The following is a 25,197-nucleotide window of genomic DNA, read 5'->3' on the forward strand; positions in this document are numbered from 1 at the left end:
CAAATTTGCTTGTAATGCTCCATAACTTTGCTACAGACATTCTCCCTTAAGCTATAACTGGTATCAGGACTTCTCATGATATCAGTAGTAGCTATGGTATTGCTCAGAAAAATTATGAGAGAAACAAAGGAGCATGTTATGCTTTGGTCAGTTATTTTAACCAGGAGGGCAGAACATCCGGTTCATCTCTGTAGGGGCATTTCCTTTTCTTCAGAAAATATTTCTGACACTTTGAAGTCCTTATTGAGCAAGAAGCATCACAAAATCACAGAACTGTAGGGGTTGGAAAGGACCCCTATATCTAGGCCATCTAGTCCAACCTTCCTCAAGCATTGGAAAAGTACAAAAGAAGTGGTCTTCCTAGGCAGTTTCTGTCTTACTAGAAGTAATCCAGATTTTGAGTAAGTTTTTTTGTTTTTTTTTTTCTTATGCTTCAGTGTTATCTTTTAGACTTTGTGCAAACTTATGTTTCTCCTAGGAAGAAGAAAAAAGCTCTCATAAAGTTACTGACTGCATCCATTGGAAAAAAAAAATTAAAAAAAAAAAGAGGATATTTTAAGTGTCCTTCACATTCTCTTTCACTATTTAAAGTTCTGCAAATTACTTATTAACTAACAGTAAAAGTAACTGGATCACTTCAGTTAAAAACAAACAAACAAACAAACAAACAAACAAACCCTCCCCCCGCAACATTTTACTTTAAAAATGTAGAAAGTGTTTTCCTAAGGAAAAAACATTTTTCTTTCTCAATTTCATGCATGTAAATAGAAGAACTTCTTTCCATGCAATTTATTTCACTCACTTTTAACAAAAAAATGTCAACAAACATCATTTGTAACTACAAGTAATAACTTTACAAGTCATGGATGTAATACTCAACAAGAAGGTTTATAATAACGATCTGTGTTGCAATCAGACGTACAGAAGAGAGACTGTGCTGATAATTAAAGTAGAAGTAAGGTGACAGGAGTTGCATCTGAAGCTGTGGCAGCTCCGAGAGCTGGTTCTGCTTAACACCATAGCCTCTGATAAAAGTCTTGATAGCATTTAGTTCAATGCATAGTTGTGCAAGCTGTTACTGCCCATTCAACACAGAATTTTTGTCCCAACACTGAAAAATTTACCACTTATTAAAGCGTCCACTTATATATATATTTATATAGCTGCTGGAATAGCACAACAGAAAGGACAGGACTGGGCTCAGTGAGCAAGGAGTGAAACAGAGTGCTGCCTTCTGAGGAAACGGCTTCTGATTTGGAAAATGCTGTATGCATCTTGTGGCATTTTCACAATAAATATAAAATTAAAAGCATTGAAATGTGAACACACACACACAAAAAATTCCTTCATGTTGGTGAAAAGTGTAAGTTGGCAGAAAAACATTTGATTTGGCTTGTTTGTTTTGTTTTGTTTTTAATTTGAATCCTTCCCCTCTGCAGCAGCTCAGTACCATCACACTGCAACCACAGATTAAAATATTTGGAGCTCAGGACCCTTACGAATGCCTTCACACACCCGAGGCTTTGAAGAACGCACAGCTGCAGCTGCCTTTCCCTCAGGGGCCTCACAGTGCACTGAGCACGTGCAGAAACTTCTGGAGTGCTGGGGAAGGAGGATCCTGCACCTGTGAGGGGCTTTAGTGCCAGTTATGCTTCTGTCTCTCTGGTGTGGGCTGAGTCTCTTAAGTGCCGTCTTGCTCTTCAGGCACCTGAAAGCATCCTAAAAGCTGCAAGTTCATGGTGAGTACACTTTTTTTGTTTTTTTTTAATTAGGGTGGCTCTTTTGCAGAAGAGGCCCTGTAGTGCCTTTGTGGCTTGTGTTTGGCTGGGGGTTTTGCTGATATTGCACAGTCCCTGGTGTTGTGCTGGAGCTGGGCACGGCCTTTGGTGCTGGCTGAGGAGCAGCCGCGCCTCGTGCTGGTTTTGATGTAGAGAAAAGAAACTTCCCTCAGGTTGCTGTTGTTGAAAGGAATTCTGAGGAGAATAAATTATAAAAGCTGCTTTGTTCACAGTCTGTGTGGTGGAGAGGTAGCTAAAATAATGCAAAACTGTAGGGCTTTTAATGTAGCTTTTTAAAAGAGGCCTCTGTTCCCTCTTGTGTTGCTCTGGGTGTTTGATCATCTCCTCTACTGCTTTCAATACTACAGTATTACTCTAGTGTTTTCCACAGAGACAATACATGCTTCTGTTTAATGAGGAACCTTTAAAAGTGTGTGTACTTCTCAGAGTGTGAGGGAGCTTTCTGTTTGTTAGCGCTTGCCCTGAGCGAGTGCTCACCCATTACTGCTTTTGAGCCCACATTTAGAATTCATTCTTGATGCTCTGTTAGATTGGAGTTCGTGAGAGGCAGGATCTAAGTCTGCCTCAAAATGTGTTTTCTTTTTAAGCATTCTAGATTTCATTGTACTTTCTTCAAATCCATAATGCATCAAAATGACTCGTAAATAAAATGTTTGGGGTAGAAGAATATTCCTTAGTCTTGCTCTGCTGGAAGGTAACTCTCCTTGAGGAACTGCTATGCCTATCATTGTGCTGAATCTCCCCCAGATGGAAAATGTGGAGAGTTGCACTTGCTACTGTAACCTTTTTTGATTAAAGTTATAGTAATGAAACTGACAAGGTTTTCAAATATTGCTTCAAAAGCATTTTTATTTGCTTGATTTGATTCATGTGATAGCTAAGCCATCTTCCCCCTCCCCCCCATATGATATGTAAGTGAATGTGAGTGCACATGCACATCAAATCCCACATTTAATTACCCTTATCTATATCTGAACAAATCCTGTCTAGCTGCATAGATAATAAAGAGAATTGTCTGCCAGCTGCTTGTGACTAGTTGCCATCCAGAATTTATTCAGAAGTTGAGTGTAGAGAAAGAATGCTTGTGTTACACCTGTAATGAAAACTAAAGTATTTCAAGTACTGAAATATGTGACTAGGAACAAAACATTAAAACTGCAAGTTTTTTACCAGACTTTGTTGTTCAGACAGAACTGTAGCTCTCATTTTGAAATAGTGCTATTCTGTATGAGCTTCGAGTATTTCTTGCTTGACTAATGAGCAGTAGCAAAAACAGACTAATGGCTTTTTTTAAGTGGTAGCACATCATACTTACTACTAGACAGAGAAAATTAGAATTATGTGCAGAGTGAAGGAGGATGAAATGTTTTTTAACGTTACATCAAGTATGTCTGTGTCCATGCTTGTATATAGAAAATTAGTACTTTCTGATGAAAACTTCACTCCCTTGCAGCAATTTTATTTTATTATTATTATTTTTTTTTTGGCAGTCACACTTGTTTGCACTTCCATTAGTGGAAAATAAGCAACAATGACAGGCTGCCACATGGCATTCCTAAAGATGTACTTGTTTTCTGATCACATACCACTACCTCAGGAATGATTTGCAAATTCTTTGTAATCCAGGAACACTGGTAAAAGTCAGCTCATAATTGTAAAGTGGTGAGGGAGTAAACTAGACACTTCATAATACCAATTTAGTCACAGTAACTGTATGCAGTCTCATAATTGGATTATGAAAACATAAATCAACAGCTCGTTCTGTAACTAAATGAGAAAGGAACTGTCTTTGCGCATGCTTCCCTAAAGTTTGTGCTAGCTTTTAATAATAATCAGTAGTACACTATTCTAGGAAGGGAAATTAGATGCTGATCATCAATCTTCTGTCCTCAGGAAGGCAATGAGTCACAGAAAGACCAGTTAGACTTCTGGAGTTCATTTAGACAAGTGCCTAATGTTTTTGTCTATTGTGAAACACTTTTTTTTTTTTGATCTGTCAATCTGATCTAAATTTAAAATGAAAAACTTCTAAAACTTCTTTTAGAGTTCTATTTCTAATGACACAGGAGTCTTGCTTATAACAAGGTGAATTATATATGTGAGCCTATATTTGAATATGTACTTATTAACTCTGACAACGATTTCTGGTCTCAGTTCTGTTATTGTCTTCTTATTGCAGTTCTGAAATCAGGCCTCACAGTTATTTTTTTAAATGTGTCACTATATTAGATAATGTGTGAATACTGGGGAAAAATAATGTTATAAAATGTCTGTTCCTTGAACGGTGAAGTCCTGCCTAAGACTTAATTTTATGAGCACAGTTAATGCTGATAATTCAGTTTCTGATACATAAGGCATCAAAAGCGTGATCACTTAATTCACCATTAAGTCCCCACTGCTACTATAGAGTGTAACTAGTGCACAGAATCATATCTGCTGTGTGTTTGTCAGCTGGGTTCAGTCTCAAAATGGCCATGTTCAAAAGTGATGTTTCCTGTGGGTTATCTTATGAAGATACAGTACATCAGTAAAGCACCTCTCCATCTGTTAAACTGCTCTTACCCACATACCTTGTTTTGCTCTGGAAAGGTACTACATTTTAATTCATGTGCTGAATTGAAATGGAACATTCCAAGCCATTGACTTTGAGCTGAGCAACAGAGTAATAAAAAGGAAAATGCAATGTGGTAATATGTAAACATTCGCAAAGAGGGGAAAAGAATTTGCTGAATTTGACTGGCAGCTTTTTTTCCAACTGATTCCTTAAATAAATGTTTCTTCCCAGTAAGAAGTGAATATTTTTCTGACAAAAAATAATAGCTAATGCAGGTGCTCAACGTGCTTTGATATGTAACTTAAAAGTCTTAATGCACTTATTTAAAAATATCACCTACTTTTGGCATTTCCTTTATTTGTTCTAAGCTCTAATAATTTGGATCAGGCTTGCTAGTCAACTCATTACCACGTGGTAGTTGGTTTTCAGACAATTTCCATGAAGACCACACTCTTTCAACTTGTTTTCAGTTCATATGTTAAACAACTAAAATTACTGCTACTGTAAGCAGGGTCTCAGAGTTGCTTTGTGATGAGTGAAGGTCAGAATTAAGTATAGAACCTAAGAGGAGTAACATGCAGATCCGTTTTTAAAATACCAGAGTTCATTCCCTTTATTAGCTATATTGTAATTTGAGCAGTGTTACAATTGGTTTTATAAATAGATAATACCAATTGACTCAGCTCTCCTCTTACTCTCCATAAAGATAACTGGAGAACTCTGTTATGATACAGGCAATGCCACTGATGTGTGCATCTATCATTGATGTGGGAGCAAGCACCCTGCTTGCTCCCAACACCTATTCCTGGCCTTGAGTGCATTAACCACAGCATGCAGCTTGCCAGCTATGATTTAGTAAGTGGAAGTAAATGTTACATGTGAGTAGATTGCAAAGCCAAAGCTCTTGTGTGGAATTATATTATGCTTTATGCCTAAAATAGTTACTTGCACTGCAGTATCTACAAAGCTAACTCTAGGCAAAACTGATTTGCATTGGCAAACCTGGAGTGTTTTTCATTGAAATCCGGTTGGATAAAGAATGGTGAAGCTGTAACAGTGCACAGGAGTGAGGACTGAACTCCCAAGAAAGGGTCTTCTCTGCACTTTGGTATATGGCCACATTAACAAGCATGTGTTCTGATGAGCAAAGGAAATGCTAGCTCTTAACAATTCTGTGCAATTCCTTTCTTTTAATAAGCAGCAGTAAAACAAACAAAATCACTCTACGCTCTACTGAGTGTGTTGGGTTGGGTCTTTTGGCAGAATAGGGGACTTTTTTTTTAATTTAATGGCCTTTGCATTAAATACTTGATCAAAAGCATTAAGCTGTAGCTGCTGTGAATATAGCTCCAGAACATTGTCACATATTTGTAACTTTTTACTTTCTTCAGAGATGTAGTACTGAGGAAGCTAGATTGGATTTCTTGTCATCTGAGTTCTATAACCATTCTGAGCTGCATGGTGAAATCTAAGCAACTGCCTGGAGAGCCTTTTAATAGGCAAAATCTATTCTTTTGTCTGTATAGACGGGAATTAAAACAAAACCACAAAAGGTCAGCCATTGTATTTGCCAATTAAAGTCTGCTCCGGCATGATATATATTAGAGTTTACAGAGAATTGTAGTTATTCAACCATAATTGTACATTTTTTCTTCATAGCAGTTCAGCTCTGGTAAGCTTATTCTTTTTAATTTCCAAGCGACATAATGGGAGAACCACAGGTGATCATTTATACAGTACTTCCTACACAGCAGCACATGTGTAATTTCTAAGGATATATCCTAATGCACTATACAGCACAACACCGTTTTAAAATACAAATGGAGTTTTCCAAGTGAACTTGGTTTTAACTTTAGTTTTAAATGAAGTTGCCATTTGGATGCAAACAAACTTCATCTATCTTTAACTTACATACAGAGGTAGAAACTAAAGGCATTCTTATAGCCAGCTGAGATAATCCAGAGCCAGTATAGTCACCAAGCTAGCAGAAGCATATGTAATTACATTTTCACCTACAGGCCTACTCACACTGCTGCTGATTTTAATGAGTTTGGGCTTTCTCTATCTTTCAGTAAAGACTCATTAAATATGAGAAATAAAAATGTAAGATTTAAGCTTTACAAATAGCATGTTCTTAAAAGCATAATACCAGTTTAGAGCATAGGGAAGGTGAACTCTATTTTAGTGACAGGATGTTTGCAAAAAAGGTCTTTAACTACAACTTCCAGTGTCAAAGTCATTAATATGATTCAAAAAATTTACATATATATTCTTTTAAATGAAGTATTTTTCCTGTTTTTTCTTAATTATTTTGAGAAGCCTATTGGTAATTTGATAGGGGAGAAATACCTTTGACTGTCAGCTCTACAGGTTTCCACAATTATTGCCTGCATTTTGAGAGGCTGCATCTTCTGCCAGTGCATCTCCTCAGGTAAGATCAAGGAATTCGGTGTTGAAAACACTGGCAAATTAGCAGAAGATAAATCAGAATGTGGAAGTAGAATTGAAATGGGTTTATGAATACTATTGGTACTGCTAAGAATTCGGGTCAAATTCTGTAAATGTTACTGTAGAAATCAAATGAGTAAATGAGCAAAGAAAGTAAGGAAGTCATCAACAGAGAGAACTGTTGCTCTGAAGGAAGTCTTCCTGTTGTCATTTCCCATTATATTACCTCCTTAAATGAGATGTTCCATTTCAGTGCATGAATGTGGTGAAATGTTTCATTGTGTATTCCCCTAGTTGTTAATAAAATAAATAAGAAATGGAGCCAGATCCTTGTCTGTATTCTGCTGTTTTAGTTTTCCAGTTTTATTTTTTTTTATAATGCATCACATTGCTACATCTACATTTTCTATCTCTTTCCTATCTTTTAATAAAGTGAGATGGGGTGTGGTTATCATGAGACTATACTTGTGGAATAGAGAAATAAATGAGGTCTTAATAGGAGTTGGAAACACTGGTGATTTATGACTTTCTACAACACTCACTACGCATACATGTCAATGTGTAGCATACCATAAATAATATTACATGCTGTAAAATGCTATAAGTTGTCATTTTTAGTGTGAGTTATTACCATTAAAGACTTTTATTGCCTGCTGCTAGTGTGAGTTTCTGCAGCTTCCTCACCAATTCTCTAACTAATGATTTCAGCAACTGCAGGAAGGAGACTGGGAGATGCAGTGGCTGATGAGGTAACACAATTACATTAAACCTGTGACGCCAGAGGTTAAACAGCACTGAAGAGAAAATATGATCTACTTACCTGATAGCATCCTTAGTACTGAGCATTTCCAAATGTCATTTGGATCAACTGTGTATTATTAACCACTGTTAATTTGTGCCCACTGAAAACGAGAAATGCTTCTAGTTTGTACTAGTGCTGTGTGTACTGCATAGTCAGCTGCAGAAGAAAGAAGATGAGATAAATCCTGTGGAGAAATTCAGCACCTCCCAATGATCTGCCCATCATCAAAATCTGCAGTAGCACCTCAAAGGAGGTATTGCTATTATTGCTGCAAATGTAAGAAATAGTAAAGCAAAGTAGCGAACTGTAATGTTTTTTAGTGAGGAGCCATTAGGATACCGGGTTATGTGTCTTTGCAGTCCACGTTGAGCTCAACAGAACTGAGTAAGGGGAGGGCTCTGCAGATTGTGCTGTTCTTGTTTTGTGCAGCACTGCTGTGATACTTAGCCGTGGTAACCGCCTTGTTGTGGTTGTCACTGGCACCTCTGTGCTGATGTTCGTGCAGGAGGATGACAAACTATGGTGTATTCTCTTAAATTCATCTGGACGCCTGTTGGGATATTTGTGTTTGAAATGTTGGTGCTACCTTTCAGGCTTTTCAAGTGTCGGCATGAAAAATACATGTTACAGATTGCAAACCAAATGGGAAACCTGTGATGATTGATTTTGCAAGAAATTCCTCAAAACTAGTCAGTTTCTTTCCCTCAAACTGGGTTTACCATTGCTTTTAGGGAGATTTCTTTTTGACACCTTCATTAAACCCGAATTTGGTGCCATCCAGCCTCTTTTCAGCGTTTTGGGGAGAGAAACATCTGTCTAAAATATATCTTGGTGATCTTATTGTCTAAGGCATGATGAAAAGGATAGTTATCATTAAAAATCAATGTAAACGTTTTTTTTGCTAGATGCTTTTGTTGCATTTTAAGGAGGTTTTTGTCTGCTGGGTCCTCCTGCTGCCCGGAGCACATTTCTGGCTGAAGCGTGCCCTCTAGTGAGCCGCTGAGGTGGGATTCAGATGGCAGAGCTTTCTCGTCAGCGGGGTGGATATTTTTCCTTTTCTTTCTCACTTAGCTTGGAGCACAGTTCATAAGCACAGTTCATAAGAATAGGTGATTTGTGCTTTGTTTGGTGGGATAAATAAGTCGTTATCTTAGTGTTTCTAATGTATTTATCTTAAGCTGCCACACTTGCAATCTGTTTCGTCCCATTCCCAGCTGTGTATTTCTTCTTTTCCTTCTTCCTTTTCCTTCCCAAGTTTTTTGTACGTGCAAGAGGCAGTTCGTGGCTCTTGTTTTTTTTGCTTTTGTTTTTAATTTTTTTTCCAAGAGTCTGAAGTGAGTAGTTGTCAAATGAAATGTCACTGTGCGATTTGTCAGCTTTTTGTTTTTTTTTTTCACTTAGTCTTTACTTCACTTAGTCTTTAGAATCCTACAGCAGTTGCCCCTTTGTGTCATGTGAACTTCACAGCTGGTGGGAAATAAGCACTAGCAGTTTATAAAGCCATCTGTAAAGGGTAAATGTGTGATGGCTGAAAGAGCCGTGTGGCTAATGTTTGCTAGGTAACTTCAAATGAGCGCTAGGCCAGATTTATGAACAAAAAGAATATGCTTTTTGCACATTGTTTGAGCTTATACATTTTGTACATAGGAAGTTTTAAGTACATGAAAAGGACAGAACTGTAAATTAATGTATTTTGAGTGGTAACTTATGTTCTCTGGAATGGGCTCAAGGGACTTCATTAAACAGTCCTAAGCAGAACATCCCTATTTGCTGCTCTGCTCCAACACTGTCTGCGTATTCTAGATCTGTTCTTTGGTAACAGATGTGTTCTTCTACTTTTACACAAAGTAGATGCAGCTGATACTTAATCACAAGTATGACTAAGACATTTTTAGATTAAGGGGATATAAATTACTTAAAATTATCGCATGCTTAAAATATGTACGCTGCATTTATTTGTTTTGAATTGATAGATTGTTTAAGGAGCACATACATACATATCCTTTTGTTCTAAAATGAATGAGTAGAAAAATTGGAAAACACTGACTGAAAAAGTTATTTCCCTTTCTAGCAACACTTTCCCTAGTTATTAGTCAGATGGGCATGTAAAAGTTCTGTCTGAATGAAAATCAATTTGTGCTGTTATTCAGAACAGTGTTAAAACTTGCCTGATTCTTGCCTTCTCGTTTCAAGGCTATTTCAGAGCTTCTTTTTCTTCCATTGGCTAAAAAACACCATTCTAATTATAGCCCAAATTTATTTACGGCCATTTGCTGCCTGACTTAATGCTTCCTAAGGTCTGCAACTGACATACCAACAACTAAGTGCAATATCATACATAGAACTATTTGCTCTCATTAAGCAGTCACCTGTGACACTGAGTTGGAAAAGAGCTCTGTTTGGATAAGAAAACTCCATTCTTTCTCTTCTCTTTGGAGTCACATGTTTAACAGTAATTTCCAATCCAGAAATAGTGATATTTTGTGTGTGTGTGTGTGTGTGTGTGTGTGTGTTTTTGTGTTAATAGCTATCCAGTATTTCAGGACAGTCGTGTGACTGTGACATGATGTGACAGTGGTAGAATATTGCTGATCCACAGTAGCAAATCCTATCATATGAATAATTGCTATTTTTGGGGGTTTTTTAAATGAAAAAGTGTTGGTAGTTTATACACATAATGGACCTCTGAATGCATCACAGCCTCCTTAACAAATTTTTAGAACCTATAATATAGGATTTGCTTTTAAAGAACTAGCACAAAGGAAAATGGCTTGTTTTATGAAGTTGATGAGGTTTTTTTCTTGTGCTATTAGAAAAAAAATGCTGCCTTTTTAGTTGTTAAATCAAACTCAGCTTACGTAAGTCTCCTCAAACTCAAACATTGTCAAGTAAAACTTTTTAATGTAAGCATTCTAAGTCCAAATTCTTTGCTGATAAAAGTTGTTGGGTCAAAATGAGGTTTGATCCAGAAAGGTTCCTTCATCTGGACCAGATTTGGTGTCATGTACTGTGAATTCCATTATATGGTAGGTACATGCAAGTAATCTGTTGTGAAAGTAAGCAGTATGTAGTAGAAAAATGGAAGAGGAAATACCATATTCAGCCAGTTACAGGTAAGTACTTCAAGCAATTCTAGCTTTGTTTTTGGCAGTTGGCTTTAGTTTGCACCTATATGAATAGTAGTTGATACCAGCTTTTCCAGCTCAGTTTCTGTCCATTTTCAATGTATGAAATAAAGATTTTTATCTCCTTTCATGTTTAAACTTCACTCTCATTCTGCTTTCAAGTTGAATATGCTTTCAAAGGTTGAATATGAGAATACTTCTCATCCTTGAGGACTTTTCAAAAAACCTTTGCAGCAAGTTGAGGAATTTTGTGTTATCTTAGAATTTCCAGTTGTCATTCTGCAGAAAAGACTGTACTGGGGGCAATGTGTCATTACTACTTGCTGTGGAACAAGTATTTTCATCAGGTATCTCAGTGGAAACTAGAAACTGATGACCTTGTGCAGGAGTGGATTTCTTAGGTTACATGACAAAAAAATAAAATAAAATACAGCTTGGTGTGAAAACTCAGCTGCTAAGTTTATGAAACATTTGCTGAAGTCCCCAATGGTCTTTGGAAGCTGTTAGCGTTGAACACTATCAAGGGTACCTGAAATAACATCTCACTGGAGATTCTTGAAATTTCTCTGGCTTCCTAACAGTAAGCAGAAGTTAAAAACAACAAGCTCCTAGTGTAAATTCATTCCTACTGCTGCATGCAATAAAATGTTTTACTGAGTAAATGAGTAAGCTTTAAAAAACGTGAGGAGAATGTTGCTGATGTCTAAGGAAACCTTTTAAAAAAGGATGCTGATGAGGAGTGGGGAAGTGATATTGCTTTGAGCTTTTCCTTTTTATCGTCTAACAATTGACATGTGAAATCGAGTACACAACTAAGTGAGTTTAGTGAGTTGTAACTTTATGCTTAACCCTATGTTCTTTATCACACCACTGTTTGGTGCTCCTGGTCTTCTTTTCTTCTGCCAGTCAGAATCCTGACATCTGCTGAAAGCCATTGTCCTTCTGCACGTCCAGCTGTTAAATCCACACTCCCATGCTGCTTTGTGAGTGGGAGGAAACCACGCTGATAACTTTGTACAAAGTAGAGAGAAGTAGTGGTGACAGAAAACGACTGCTTGTAATAGCCACCTCTCTTCCTAGCTTCAGTATTCTTTTCCTGGAGATCAGAGTTGAAGCACTGTGTGGGTGTAATTGTAATTGAATAGATACACACTTCTTATGAACCAGCAAGTGTGAACTCTGACATGAAATGCAATGGAGGAAACTCACTGTTGCTGTGTCCTTCTGAAAGTGGTTGCACTAAAACTGTAAAATCAAAAGTTCAAATAAACAAATAAAAAACCTCAAAACAGAGCATTTCCATCAGTGTTGCAGGAAAGCCAGCATATTCTGAACAGACAGACAGTGTAGGATGTATATCAACGAGACGTGGATCTCACTAACTTGTAAATATGTAAAATTTATCTCATTGGCAAATTGACAGCAAAACATTTTTATCAGTCTCATTTCTGCAGACTGTAACGTGTAAGGCAGTCTTTATCAAGCAAACAGATTGAATCTTTTTCCTCTCCTTTTATGTTGTGTGTGTATATTCTTTATCATTGCTTCCTTATTTAGTGGTAAAGTGCCTTTTGACTGAGTATCAGAATGGCTGTTTACTGTTTCACTGAAAAGCTGCTTTGTTTGCCTTTAACCATCCAGATCTGAATCTAATAGTTATGTCTTAGGTCTCCTGTACACAGAACTGATTCTCAACACTCCAGTGCTTCCTTGTGCTGCTGCAGTGCTGCAGGAGGCAAATGGAAGTGATGCTTAAAACAAAGTAGAGATGTTTATATCAGTGCTATTCAGAATAATAGGAGGCAAATGGCAAATGTTTATAATTTCTTGTATATGATAATTCCTGCTGTTGTTCATGTTTATAGTTCTCTGTGTGTGTACGTGTGTATACACACGAGCTGCTCTGAAAGTAATGCCTCCTACTTTAATATGCTGGCCCACAATGGCAGAGGTGGATTTTGGTGGTATGGCAGTAGAAGCTGAATCTTCCCACCAATATTCCATTCCATTTTGTTGCCATGTGACAGATGGCAGCAAAGGGGCAGTCTGACAAAATGGAGTCTGAAGTGGAAGTATGTATGAAGCAAAAGTGTGGAACTGAATTCCTCTGTACAGAAGAAAATGCTCCTCCTGACATTCATCAGTGTTTGCTGAATGTTTATGGAGAGCAAACAGTGGATGTGAGCACAGTGAGATGATGGGTGGTGAGTTTCAGCAGTGGCTGCAGCAGCAGTGGGTCATCTCTACTTGTGCAGAGCTTTGCGAGTGTGGCATGCAGGCTCTTGTTCATTGCTGGTGAAAATGTAGAGCTGATAGTAGTGACTACGTTGAAAAGTAGTGTTTTGTAGCTGAGAATTTGTTCTATCAAATAGTGTTATTGGGCTCCTTGCGTTTCTTGTAGTTTCCACAGAAATAAATAGCAAACACTACTATATTCCTCATGTCTTATATTTCTCACTTGTTTCTTATGTCAGCATCACCTATGGTTTCTCATAACAAAGCAGTCGTATTAGAGCCAATTTGTAATAAATAATGATTACAGAACTTGCTAAGCATCTAGTTGCTGTGGAACCAAACACCATTTTGTTTTAGCATTACCAGATGATAGTTAATATGTACAGCTGTAGCACTGGAAGTGTAGAAGAGCAAGTAGTTGTGGGATTTCTGGCCAATTGAAAGGCAAAGCAGAGGTACTTGTGGCTGTGGCAGCCTGTACTGCTGTGGCCAGATGTAGTATTTGAGGACATAAGAGTTTGCTTTTGGTGGAAAACTGGCAGAATATATACATATAAAACAGAAAACTCTTCCTTAAACCACACATCTTTATAAATAAAAATAACAAACAGCCTGAAGGAATGAACAATACTGAATGTACATGCACCATTAAGCATAACATACTTTCTCTGCCTTTGGATTTCTTCTTGATTGAGCTTGGCCATGCTAATAAACAGGTTAAATGCATTTCTGCCTTTTCACAGAATGTTTTAAGTCAGACCAAATCAGCTTATGCTGAAGCCAGTCGAAGTAGCTACTGACTTCAGGATCAGTGTAACTCAGAGGAAATACATGATTTTTAACAAGTGCGGCAGAATGACACAAGGGTTTTTTAGTGCTTCTGTGACTACAACTGTAAGACAATTTGCCTTCCAGCTTTTTCTTGCACCTTCCTAGAAGTATTAAGGGATTAACTTAACGTTTTCCCTGACTTTGAGTTCAAAATTTAATATTTACTGTAGAAAACATCAAATTCTAGAACAGTTTTTACTTTCATGAGGGACTGTGACCTAAAGCCTGTTTATCTTAGACTTCCAGTAGTGGATAGAATGCTGGAAATGTGTGACACTATCCACCTTAAGCCATAGCTTCAATAAGCACTTTGCATGATATTTATAATATTTTTAATCAAAGCCCCAGACTTCATTAAACAATTGAATTTGAGAAGTAACTTATGGAATATGAGCAAGTTACAGATGGAATGCTAAGTTATATACCAGCATTTGTTTCTTCTGTCAGAAAGAAAAAAAGAGTAATATATAGTTCCATGAAGTGTTGAAATAACCAAAGATCAATGATTTGCTCTGCTGCAAAGCTGAAAAAAAAAAAGAAAAAAAGAAGTCTATCCTATGTCAGAGTAAAAATATAGCTGTCCTACACAGCTTGGGGGGGGAAGGAGGAACTGTACTTCTTTCTGGACAGTGATGCTGAGGGAATAGCTGTCAAAATATATTGATTGTTTCTGTACAGCAGTCTCAAAAGATTTCTACTCCAGAAAATAGGTAACAAATGTTCATCAGTTTCAAGGAATTCATTTATGCCTTTCATTTTTAAAAAGCTTTTAGTTAAAATTATTCTGAAATTAGCCTTCTGCATTTCTAAATAATAGAACATAGGAACTTACTAAAAAGACTAGTGTCTTTTTCTAGGAAGATGCCAGCTTATTCAGTCTTATCTGATTATTTCTATCTCATTCAGCTTTCTGAATTCAGAATGTTACTGCATTCAGTGTTTGCTAATTAGTTCAATGCAGTATTTTATCGCTTCTTCATCTCTTGTGGCTTTTTTGTTCATTAATGTTTAGCTGCACTTTAAGCTATTGAGTTAATAAGTAGCAAATTGATACATTTTGTACTGGTTTTCAGTAATTAAAATGAATTTAATTGAGCTGATCTAGTGTTTGCGCTGAGTGCGACAGTGTATTTGTACTTAAGATTCACCACTCAGTTTCATGATGAGCTGTAATAGGACTTAAATATCACGTAAATAGATAACTATTTCTCGTCATTATTTTTCCTTTCAGTAGCCTAAAATTTTAGCAATATTTTTGCCTGCTCCCTTGCGCTCATTCATGGCTCACAAACAAAAGTTGTATGTGCTTTATACATATGAAATCATTATGCTTTTTCTTTGTTCAATAATACTCCTCATCTCCTTCATGTAAAACCTTAGCAGTAGGAAGCAGCCTAGTGAGATATGCAGGTTTAACTCAACGTTACAGTTTAGTTAGTAATGTTTTCAGGATTTCTTTTCCTTTCATTGTTGCCCTATGAATTAGAATTTTACTTCTTGTAGCGTGTGTTCATTGCCACTCATTGCAGTGTGCTGTACACATACCAGAAGTCTGGCTCTATCTTCTGTCTACTCTTATTTGGCAGGAATAGATAAACATAAAACGTTCCTTCTCTATTTCCTTTCCAATCTTATACTAAAACTGAAGAAACAGTTCTCTTTGCCTCTTCTCATGGTTCATATACTTCATTTCCCTAATCATCTTTGTGTTCTATAATGGACACACTGTGTATCAGTGTCTGTCTCGGATTTAGGTATTCCCTAACAGGCCTTGTTATTCTATGGTGGTCTCACAGACCCCGAGTAGGAGGCAGTAACCATCCAGGTATTGATCCTTGAAGGATTCCACCAGTTCTTGATTGCCAGTACGATGTTATACTGCAATCATAACCCTTTGCTTCCACCAGCTTGGTGTGTTTCCATATCATAGTGAGATACAGACTGGATAAAAGGACTAATTTGGCTATAGGGATACTCTGCATAATTCTACTGGAAACCTTTCTGGCATATAATTATCAAAATGATGTGATGATATGCTCTCCTATTTAAGGATAAGTAATTATATTTTGAGAACTACCTCAAATTTTAGAATACGGTTATTTTTTATTTTCTAGAAAAGAAGCAAAAGTTCCTATGTAGAAAGCTTGGCTTTCTCACTACAGAGAAAGTTGTGGGTTTTGTTTGTGGATAATTATACCTCTGTGGGGAGTGAGGAAACAGTCTTTGAAGTCTCTGCAGGAATCAATCTCCATAAAAAATAAATAAGTATACCACCTTGCTGTTTTAATTGAGTGGGATCAAACAAAAAAATACAGAATGCTTCATGTAGCTCAACAACTTTTAATGTACATCTTCCTGTACTTCTGATCTTCTTCAAGCTGCTTATCAAATTCTGGAGGAAAAGTAAAGATGAAAAGCTAAATGTTTTTGAGGATTTACATACAATTCGTAAGGTATTTCTGACCTTTTAAATTGAATATGTAAAAGAAACATCAGGCCAATCTCTGGAACTGTTAAATAGAGCACTGACATGACTAGTTTTATGTCCAGACTATGAGCGCAGGTAGATACAGTTAACAAAATAGGTAGTGCTTATATCTTATTTTAACAGGATATCCATGAACACTAAAATTCAAAATTGTCAATATCACCTCCCTCCATTGTATGTACATTAAGTATTACAACATTATCATATTCTTTTGCATGTGCTACATGCTTTCTTGCATTTAGAACAGTGTTTGTACATGTTTGTGGGAATCACGGGTTCTTTGAACAAAGATGTTGATGAGTAATCTGAAACAAGCAAATGAAAATGTGGAGAGAAATGTAGAAAAATCTTCCTGAAAAATTGCTTGCAAGAAAATTCTTAGTATTCCTTTCACATAGGATGGGGCTGAATTACTAATGTAAAAAAACAGAGAATACAGTGCTCTTAATCTTGTTTCCTTTGCTCAGAATTCTTTTAGGAAGATAGTCATTTTTAGCTTACCATGCGATCTCTGTGTTATTAGTCTTCCCCCTCTGTGATATTTCAGATTCATTGCTTTTAAAAAATATTCCAGCAGTAACTTACAGGAAATTTGAGAACATGCAATGTATTTTGACCTTCTATTATGTATTGCAGCATTATTGCACAGATCACTCCAAGCTTTCTGCCTGAGTGTGGAGGGAGACGGCCATTCATCTTGTCTAATGACTAACCAAAAAACTGTCTAGGCATTTGTGCCATCTTAAGAATATTTCCCATTCTAATACTGCAGACTTTTTAAAATATAAAAATGGCTAGAATAAAAATCAAAATCATTACAGGATTTAGAACTCCACAAAAGCGGGGAAGAAAAATTGTGCTTGGAGTAATCACCCACAAAGTTACCTTAGATTCATTCTCTGTCTTTTCAAGAGATTTCTGATCTGTTCTTGACTTTGTAATGGAATGCAATAAATATGTGTATGTAATATATATATATTGATTATATATATATAGTTGAAAATTAATTGAGTCTTACCATGAGAAAGGTTAGTCGTTTGCATCTTTACCTGCCTAATCTTTCAGTTATAGAAGGATATTTTCAGCTCAGTGTTTGTAAAAATTCCAACCTTTTTCTGTCCAGAAAATCAGAAAAAAGAGTGATTACAGCTATTGATCCAATTATTCAAAAGCTTACTGACAGAAACCAGATAAAAAATGTGAGGGCATGTATAAGTCATGCTTTGGTATATTAAAAAGTACTGCTGAAGCTGACTTACAGTGAGAGGTTTTCTATTGATTAATTTGTGCTTCTGTCTCTAATGTATGCATGTACTTGAGTGTGCTAAGCACTGACTGTGCTAGTGTGTTCTGACATTGCTGGGTCTTAGATATAAATAAACAGACTGTACACGATACCAAAGATGAATTTCTTTACTACATATCCCACATGCTGGATTTCCAAGACATGACAGCTCCCTGAGGGGTTCAAAACTAATTTAACATGCCTTTCTTTTTTATTTTTGGATTTTCTTTTGTACACGAACATTAGCGCTGATCAAAAAATATCATGGAGAGTGCCATAAAAATAATGTGCATTTGCACATGGGGTATGAATGCCCGGGATACAAAGATAATACAGGCTTTTCTATTTATCTTTCAGATAGATGAAATAAAGCAAAAATAAAGATAATATAATCTTTACATATGTAGAAGGCAGATGTTATTTCTGTTGTTTTGAGTGCTGGTTGCTATGGTAATAAAAATGGTTGACCAGTTGAATTTCAGTAGCTTTAATATCTAGCTGCTTATTAAGCTGTACACCATGAGATTTCAGAACAACAGGGACATTTTTTTCTGCTAATACTTGTCAGTTTTCTGTGTACTATTAACATTTTTCAACCATGATTTCCAATCCCTGAAATGTCAATAAGTTCTTTATCCTACAGTCTCCTTTATTGTTAGATTTCCATTGTCATTGATCCGCTCTGCAAATTGTTTTCTTTCTCCTTTACATACCAAGTATGAAACTCTGTAATGTTTCTATGAGTGAAGAAGTATTTCTCAAAATGTGCATTAAAAGACAGCGTAAGACAGAATTACCAAAACATCTTTCACTAGGGCTATAATGAGGACCTCTTTATTAAAACAAGAACATATGAAAAATGTTTGATACAGGCCTATACTGTGTAGCTGTACATAACTTGGAGGAATGACTGGTTAGGGTGGTAGGTCATGTTTATTTCATGTATTCTTGATTTTTTTTGTTGTGTGTGTGTGTGTGAGTTGAATCTGTGTATTTTTTAAAGTGAAATTTACCTGTGTTTATCTGTTAAAATAGAGTCCATTGATACAATGCAGCTACTTCAGTAGATGCTTTCGTGTACTGTAACTATGGACCTTAAAAGCAATAGCATTCATGTTGATGGTAGGATGATTCTGAGCATGTCAAGTCTGTATTTAGGGCCTACGTTTCTTGTGAGCTGTGCAGATGTAATTCTGTCTTTAGTTTGGCAGGTATTCATGCGTTTCCCAAGTAAGCCATCTTGTCTGCAATATCCGTCCCTCTCTCTCAAAGTCAGGACAGACGCCATAGCTGTAATTTAATCTCCGAAGCCAGTCTTTCAAAATAATGTCAGAAACAAAGATCACAAGATTGTACGCTAAATTGAAATTTTAAGAGGATATTACATTTTGGCTCACTTTATTCACTTTCTAGTTTTTGAACTCTTTAGTTTATCTTTATGTAACACTTCCGTAGTTTATCCTTTGTGAACACAAGCTGGAGCTGTCCTTGCATACATGTTTTCTCATCCAATCTTCTGATACTGGGATGTGGGCTTTAAGAAGGACAGAGAAATCACAAGACTCAATTTTGGTGGAGTTATTTCATGCAGCTGTAGAAGATAATGCAACTGTTCCACAAGCATTTGGTCATTGTTTTTCTGACTTTTTTTGTAATAGATCAAAGCCAGTTGAAAGAAATGTAGAAAGATAATTCAAGTATTACATATATTTTTAGATCTCAGAGGTGCATTTTATTATTTTAAGGTGAGTAGTGATTGTTCTGGTATGAATTAAAAATATGTTTTGTACTCTAAGCTTACTAACAGAAAAGCACAACAAATAATGATAGAATCCCTTGTATATAGAGACTTAGGCCTGCACTGCTGTCTTTTGAGCTTGTCTGTCTGATAGGGAAGATAAAGTTATTCTGTTATTGATGTGGGTTTACTTTGTTAGCGCTGAGCTCCGCTTTGTTAGCGCTCAGCTCTGCGCTGAGCTCACACTATCTGTGCATAGTTAACAGTTTTGCTCGTTCCCTAAATCAAACCTATAAGATTGACTACAATTCTTCAGTCGCTTGTGCAAGAAAGGCAAACAGCAACTATTTAATTAATTACTTTAAATAATAAGTAAAATACCATAATGAAGAATTGTGGTTTTCTTCCTCTGTTGCCGGAGCGGCTGAGAGTGCAGACACCTTTAGTGACGTAACTCACATGTCTGGTGTGTGCTGTCACATTCATCCCTTCCTCTTTGGGAAGGAACTCAGTGCAGCTAACATTTAAATTCAGAAATATCCCCAGTGTGTTTGAAAAGAGTAGGATGGTATCTGCAGGAAAGCAAAGAAAATGTGGTGTACAAGGAATTTTCCGTCAGTATCACAGAAATATTTGTTGTTTTTAGTGCTTTAAAACTAGCTCTGTTGAATTCATCGAAATAGCACAAGGGAAAATGGGATGGAGTATAATCATTTAACCTTTGACTCTGTTAAAAGGAATCTAACATAAAAGGGACGTAAATTATTCTCCACAGCAGAGCTCTGTTTAAAGTTCCTGGTCCCTGGACACTAAACCTCTCTAGAGTGAGGTTGTCATTTCATTTGATTTCATGTGCACAATGTTCATTATTATAATAGATTCTATGCAGTTAATATGTCCACTTTTGAAATACTGCAGCACTGCATAATGCTTTTGGGAGGACTCATTATTGCAGCTTACTGTGCTTGACAGTATAGTGTTTTCTGAAGTCACAGTGTATTCATGAATGCAGTGATTAATACCTGATTGTTTCGTTTTTCCAACAGCAGATAGTTTGTGTAATGGCTCGAGTTAACAGCATCAAGGAATTTCTTGGACTGTCAGAAATTTTCTCAGTGTAATTCCTTAACAACAACAACAAACAAACAAACAAAAAAACCACCCTACACTTTTAAAAACAAACAGATACAAAACAAAGTTCATTCATTTGAAAATATTGGTGAAGGGAAGGGAAAATATCTGATTTTTAGTGATTTGGGCTTAATAATTAGCTACTAGTTTTTAGCACAGAGTTTTGCATCTTTGTTTTCAGCTACACGGTTGTACAGTAGTGAATAATAAGGGCTTTTTAACTTATTTTTTGACATAGGTGTGTTTTATGTAGTTTTCTGTTGCCATGGCAGATAACCTTCTTAAATAACAATGCTGTTGACAGTTCTTTCCCAGCTATTTTGTCAGCTGTGTTCTGTTACCTTTTCAGATTTTATCTAATTTTTTTTTGTCTATTGTAACAATAATTATATATTTTATGGAAATATTTATATATTTATTTTTATATAAACATAATCATTTATCTATTTTGCCCACATCCATATGTAATGGAAATTGTGAAATATGTGTATTTTCTGTTCCACTCGTCCTTAATCAGCATCCTATTGCCTGGTCCAGCTCATGTACCTTTTGTCTCTGGATGTTTCCCTGTTGAGTTAAGGCAAAATGCTGATACATAATCTTCATGTTGTCACAAAAAAAAGTCTGACTGTTGTCCTTTCTCTTCTATGCCTCTTTACTGCAGATATCTTTTGATTTTTATTTCTTTTTCTATTTTATTTTCATAATGCTGAAGTTGGTGATGCTTAGTTGATGGATATTTTTTTTTTTTGTGATTTCTTGTTGTTTGCTTGTTGGCTTTTTTTGTTTGTTTTTACTTTTTTTTTTCTTTCCAGTCGTTGTTTCTATTTACTGGAATTCATTTCTTGATGATGTGTTGAATCTGTCCAAACCTTATATCTGATTATTTGTAAATACTTACGTCAACAACCCTCAAGTACTGATAAACTGCCTGTGAACAAGAGAAGAGATGAGGACATCTCAAGTCAGACTTTTCATCATAGTGCCCCTTTCTAACTCTGCAGTTGCTAACAGCTATTCCAGTTTGTGACTGTGAGACAAGCTGTTAACACAGCCTTTGTCCTTTCAGCTTTTCACACTTTTTTTCCCCTTTGTAACAGCCTTTGCCATTTCAGATTTTTGCACTTTTGTGTGTGTGCTTGTCTTTATATGGTATGTGTGCTGTAAATCACTGAAGACTTATGTTGGCAGGCAGCTGCCATGGGCCACTCATTTGTAAGAACACATCAGTTCAAAAAATGTCAAACAAAATGAAATAGCCCCTCAGCTCAGGGAAAAAAAAGGAAGAAAAGGAACAAGAAAAAGAAAGCCAACAAAAGCTATCTGTAGTCAGTGCTGTAGCTTGTTCTTATGCAGTATGAAGTTGTTGCTGTTCATCAACCAGACTGAAGCTGGGGAACATTGCTTCTCTGTGCTGCTTCACTGGGGATCATCAAGTGAAAGACTGTTTCTGTTGCCTGTTAAAGAGTAATAATTACAGCAGTGAACTCCGAGTGTCTTTGAAGGAGTTACAGAGGAAGGAAGGACACATGGTAAAATTAACGAAAAAGATATTGGCACAGTATCTTTTGCACAAATCTCTCTCAGTATTTATTGCACTTGCTGTGATCATTTTGAAGAAGATAGAATAGCTGCTGAATAGCTGCCAAAAGAAGGGACAGTCACTATTGAGAGTGAGATCTCCAATTCAGACCACATCAAAATTAACCTTAAAACTCACTGTTTGTAACAGTAAACACTGTATGATAGGCATATCAATTTTACTCAGTACTTTGAGACGTTTTTCACAGATGGGTGTAAGGCAGTTAGTGGTGTCAGATGTATGATTTGGAATGATTTTCCTTAATTTTTGAGAGGAGCAACCAACTTCCACCTCTGCTATTTCTTGCAGCAGTAGGTGGTTCCCTCGCCTTCCCTTCCCCAGCAGCAGACATCATTTACCTTCTTCAACCACCAAGCCTTGTCTTAGACTGCTGCTTAACTCCAGTAATTGCAATATGTTCCTTATAGTTTTGAATAATGAAAATAAGGTCTCCAGTCATGAGAAAATGGCTGAAATCTAAATAATGGCTAATATCAGTGAGTTAATACTTGATTTTTTTATTCCAGTGTCCTTTCTTTGATGAAACCATGTATGATGATGTTTAATAATGAACATTTCTTTGTGTCTTCAAGTACTTCTTACAGTTAAGACCTAATGTATTGGAACTACATCTCAACTTAGTTTCCTGGAGTTGTTTGAGAGCTATGAAAACACGAAGTATCAAATAGTGAAAATCTAGTCAACGTGCCATCAATTTTGAATGTTCTTTGCCAAGTGTGGGAAGGAACAGTTCAAGCTAAAGCAAGATTTTGAAAATAGACCAAGTGAGAATCCCTGAATAAGGCTGTGTTAATGCTGTGTTTGTCCAGAGAAATATGCAGATAAATAAAAAAATGGAGAAAGCTGCTGGTTTCCTTGGAACTTGGGAACTTGAGAGGGAATATAAATCATCTGGGTTTTCTGCGCAATCCTAGAAGTTCATCTGATTTGTTTGTTGTACAAGATAAAAACAGTCTGAATTTGTATGTAGGTTACAAGTGTTCTGTTGTGTTTCTAAGCTATTCTCTTAGGAAGGCTTTTTATAGTTTTAGCTAAAAAATGCTTGAAAGTAAAGATTACTAAATGCTAGTATTAAGCATAACTGATGAGCTATTTTCCTTGTTCCAACCTAAGCATAGTAGTTTTACTTTGAAAAAGATGAGAATGGCACTCAGGACAAGACAGGGGTGAAGTCAGCCCTATAGTCTTGATGTGCTGTTGGCTTTCAAATGTGCCGTATTTATTTTGTCTGGTTATTTAATTTTTTTGAAAGATTTCTAATGTGTTTCTGAAGTTATGTTACAGAAATGTACTCAGTGGATGGAAGTAAGCACCAGGAGAAATTCCCAAACAAATAAAACAGCACTTGTTGAAGCCTTGCGTGTTTGTTCCTCTTATTTTATAATAAAGCCTTAGTATTACTGCTTTCTGTCTAGGTGATTGTGAAATCCTGTGGTGCCATCTGGTGGATAAGTTGAAACTAAATGTATTAACTGGGACTAATAAAATCCATTCAGAACAGCAACATCAGCAAAACAAAAACAAAACAAAAAAAAAAAAAAAAAGAAAGAACACCCAGGTTTCATTTTCTATGTACACCATACGTACTTCATGAGGTAATTGAGGAGAGATGTCACTTTGGATTTCTAGTTATCGTAGACATTTGGGATTAGCTCTTCCTTTTATGTTTGGCTAGGCTGTAAGTAACATATAATTTTTGTTTTTGACCTACATATCCACAGAAAAAATCTTAACACATTTGAATGACAGTACATTGTGAGTGAAGGGGCGTAAAGATTGTGACTGAAATCAGACTGTAGGGTTGAGTGATTGCTCCCTTGTGTCAGACTGGCCCTCTCATCTCAGGGAAGAGAGTTTAGTAGAGTTTATTATGATTCTTTATCATCATAATACATGAAATCTGAATGAAGGTTTATTTTTACAAAGCACATGCTAACTACAATGCTAACTACAATACCTCTTGTGAGGTATCTCTGTTGTCTCCACGGCTGAACATGAGTGTTGTTTATTAAACAGCCCAGGTATAACCACATCCAGCCCATTTTTCAGGATGCAATAATGAGAATGAACTTAGGCTCCACTGGAAGTGCAGTCTATGTTCAGGTAGAAATTTCTGTTGAATTGAATGAGAACTTTCAAGTGAAGATAGTAGGCATCTGCCTCTCTGACTTTTATAAACCTGTATTCAGAATGACTGGCGTTAGGAAGTATTCCCAGCCTGTCTGGCATTTCCATACTTTAACTGATTATTCTTAAAACTAATTAAGATTTGTGTTGTTGTGATTAAATAGATATGAATTATCAGAATAACTGGAAAGAGCCAAGAAACCTATTCATTTTGCAGAATATCTTTTAATAACTTACCAGTAAGAGACTAACATAACACAGAAAAGCAGGTTATTCCTGGAATTTATTTAGAATTAATCTCTATTTGATTTTAAATAGTTATTGTTAGAGGATGAAAATTATTTCTCAGTGTTTATCTCATTCCACCTGATCTTTAATAGAATTTATGACAATCAAAAGGAAGTTAGCTTTTACTCCAGTTTTTAAAAACTGCCGACAAGCCATAAACAAGAAAATGATCATTAATTTTAATTTTCTAAACAGTTCAGTAGGGTGGATATATCCCTATTTGCATTTCTTTCATTTAAATTTTGACAGTTTGCCTCAAAGAAACCACAGATTGCCCATCAGATTCAGTGTACAGAGGGTTTATAACTCCAGTGGGTCCTGTTTTTTTTTTCAGCTTTGTTGGCATAAGTATTGCAATTTTGTCAGTAGCTTGCATTTAAAGAGAATTGAACTCCTTGCCTCCTTTCCCCTTCTGTCCTTGAATTGGTAAATCTGCTTAGTCAGTGTAGAGAATTCAGCAAAGCTAATGCTTTTTGATCTTCTATCATCATCTGTTCCTTTCTGCTGATCAAATAAAAACTGCAATCTCAATCCTAAGATATTTAAAATGCTACAATTGGTTCTATATATTACTGGGAATTATTTGTTAATTTACTTGTTCATTTGCTTTTTGCATTAAGTGTTGTGTTTAAGTCTTCAAGCAACTGCAGAGAGTAAGTTAACTGTATGCATCTCTGAACTTCATCTTGCCTGTGGTGGAAAGAGGCAGTGCTATTTTCAAAGAAATTAAAGAATAAATTATG

The 25,197-nt window shown here is 36.3% G+C and overlaps 1 long non-coding RNA gene across 1 annotated transcript in view; it reads left to right on the top strand.

Annotated features, from left to right (window-relative positions):
• The first annotated feature begins 1,147 nt into the window (after window positions 1–1,147).
• The window catches only part of LOC116216930, a 200,983-nt gene continuing 176,933 nt past the window's right edge, over window positions 1,148–25,197 (top strand). The window contains exon 1 of the long non-coding RNA XR_004160636.1: window positions 1,148–1,739. This is a non-coding gene — a long non-coding RNA (uncharacterized LOC116216930). The remainder of the gene's footprint in view (window positions 1,740–25,197) is intronic.

This window comes from Meleagris gallopavo, chromosome 9 (assembly GCF_000146605.3).
Source record: "Meleagris gallopavo isolate NT-WF06-2002-E0010 breed Aviagen turkey brand Nicholas breeding stock chromosome 9, Turkey_5.1, whole genome shotgun sequence".
Lineage (NCBI taxonomy): Eukaryota > Metazoa > Chordata > Aves > Galliformes > Phasianidae > Meleagris > Meleagris gallopavo.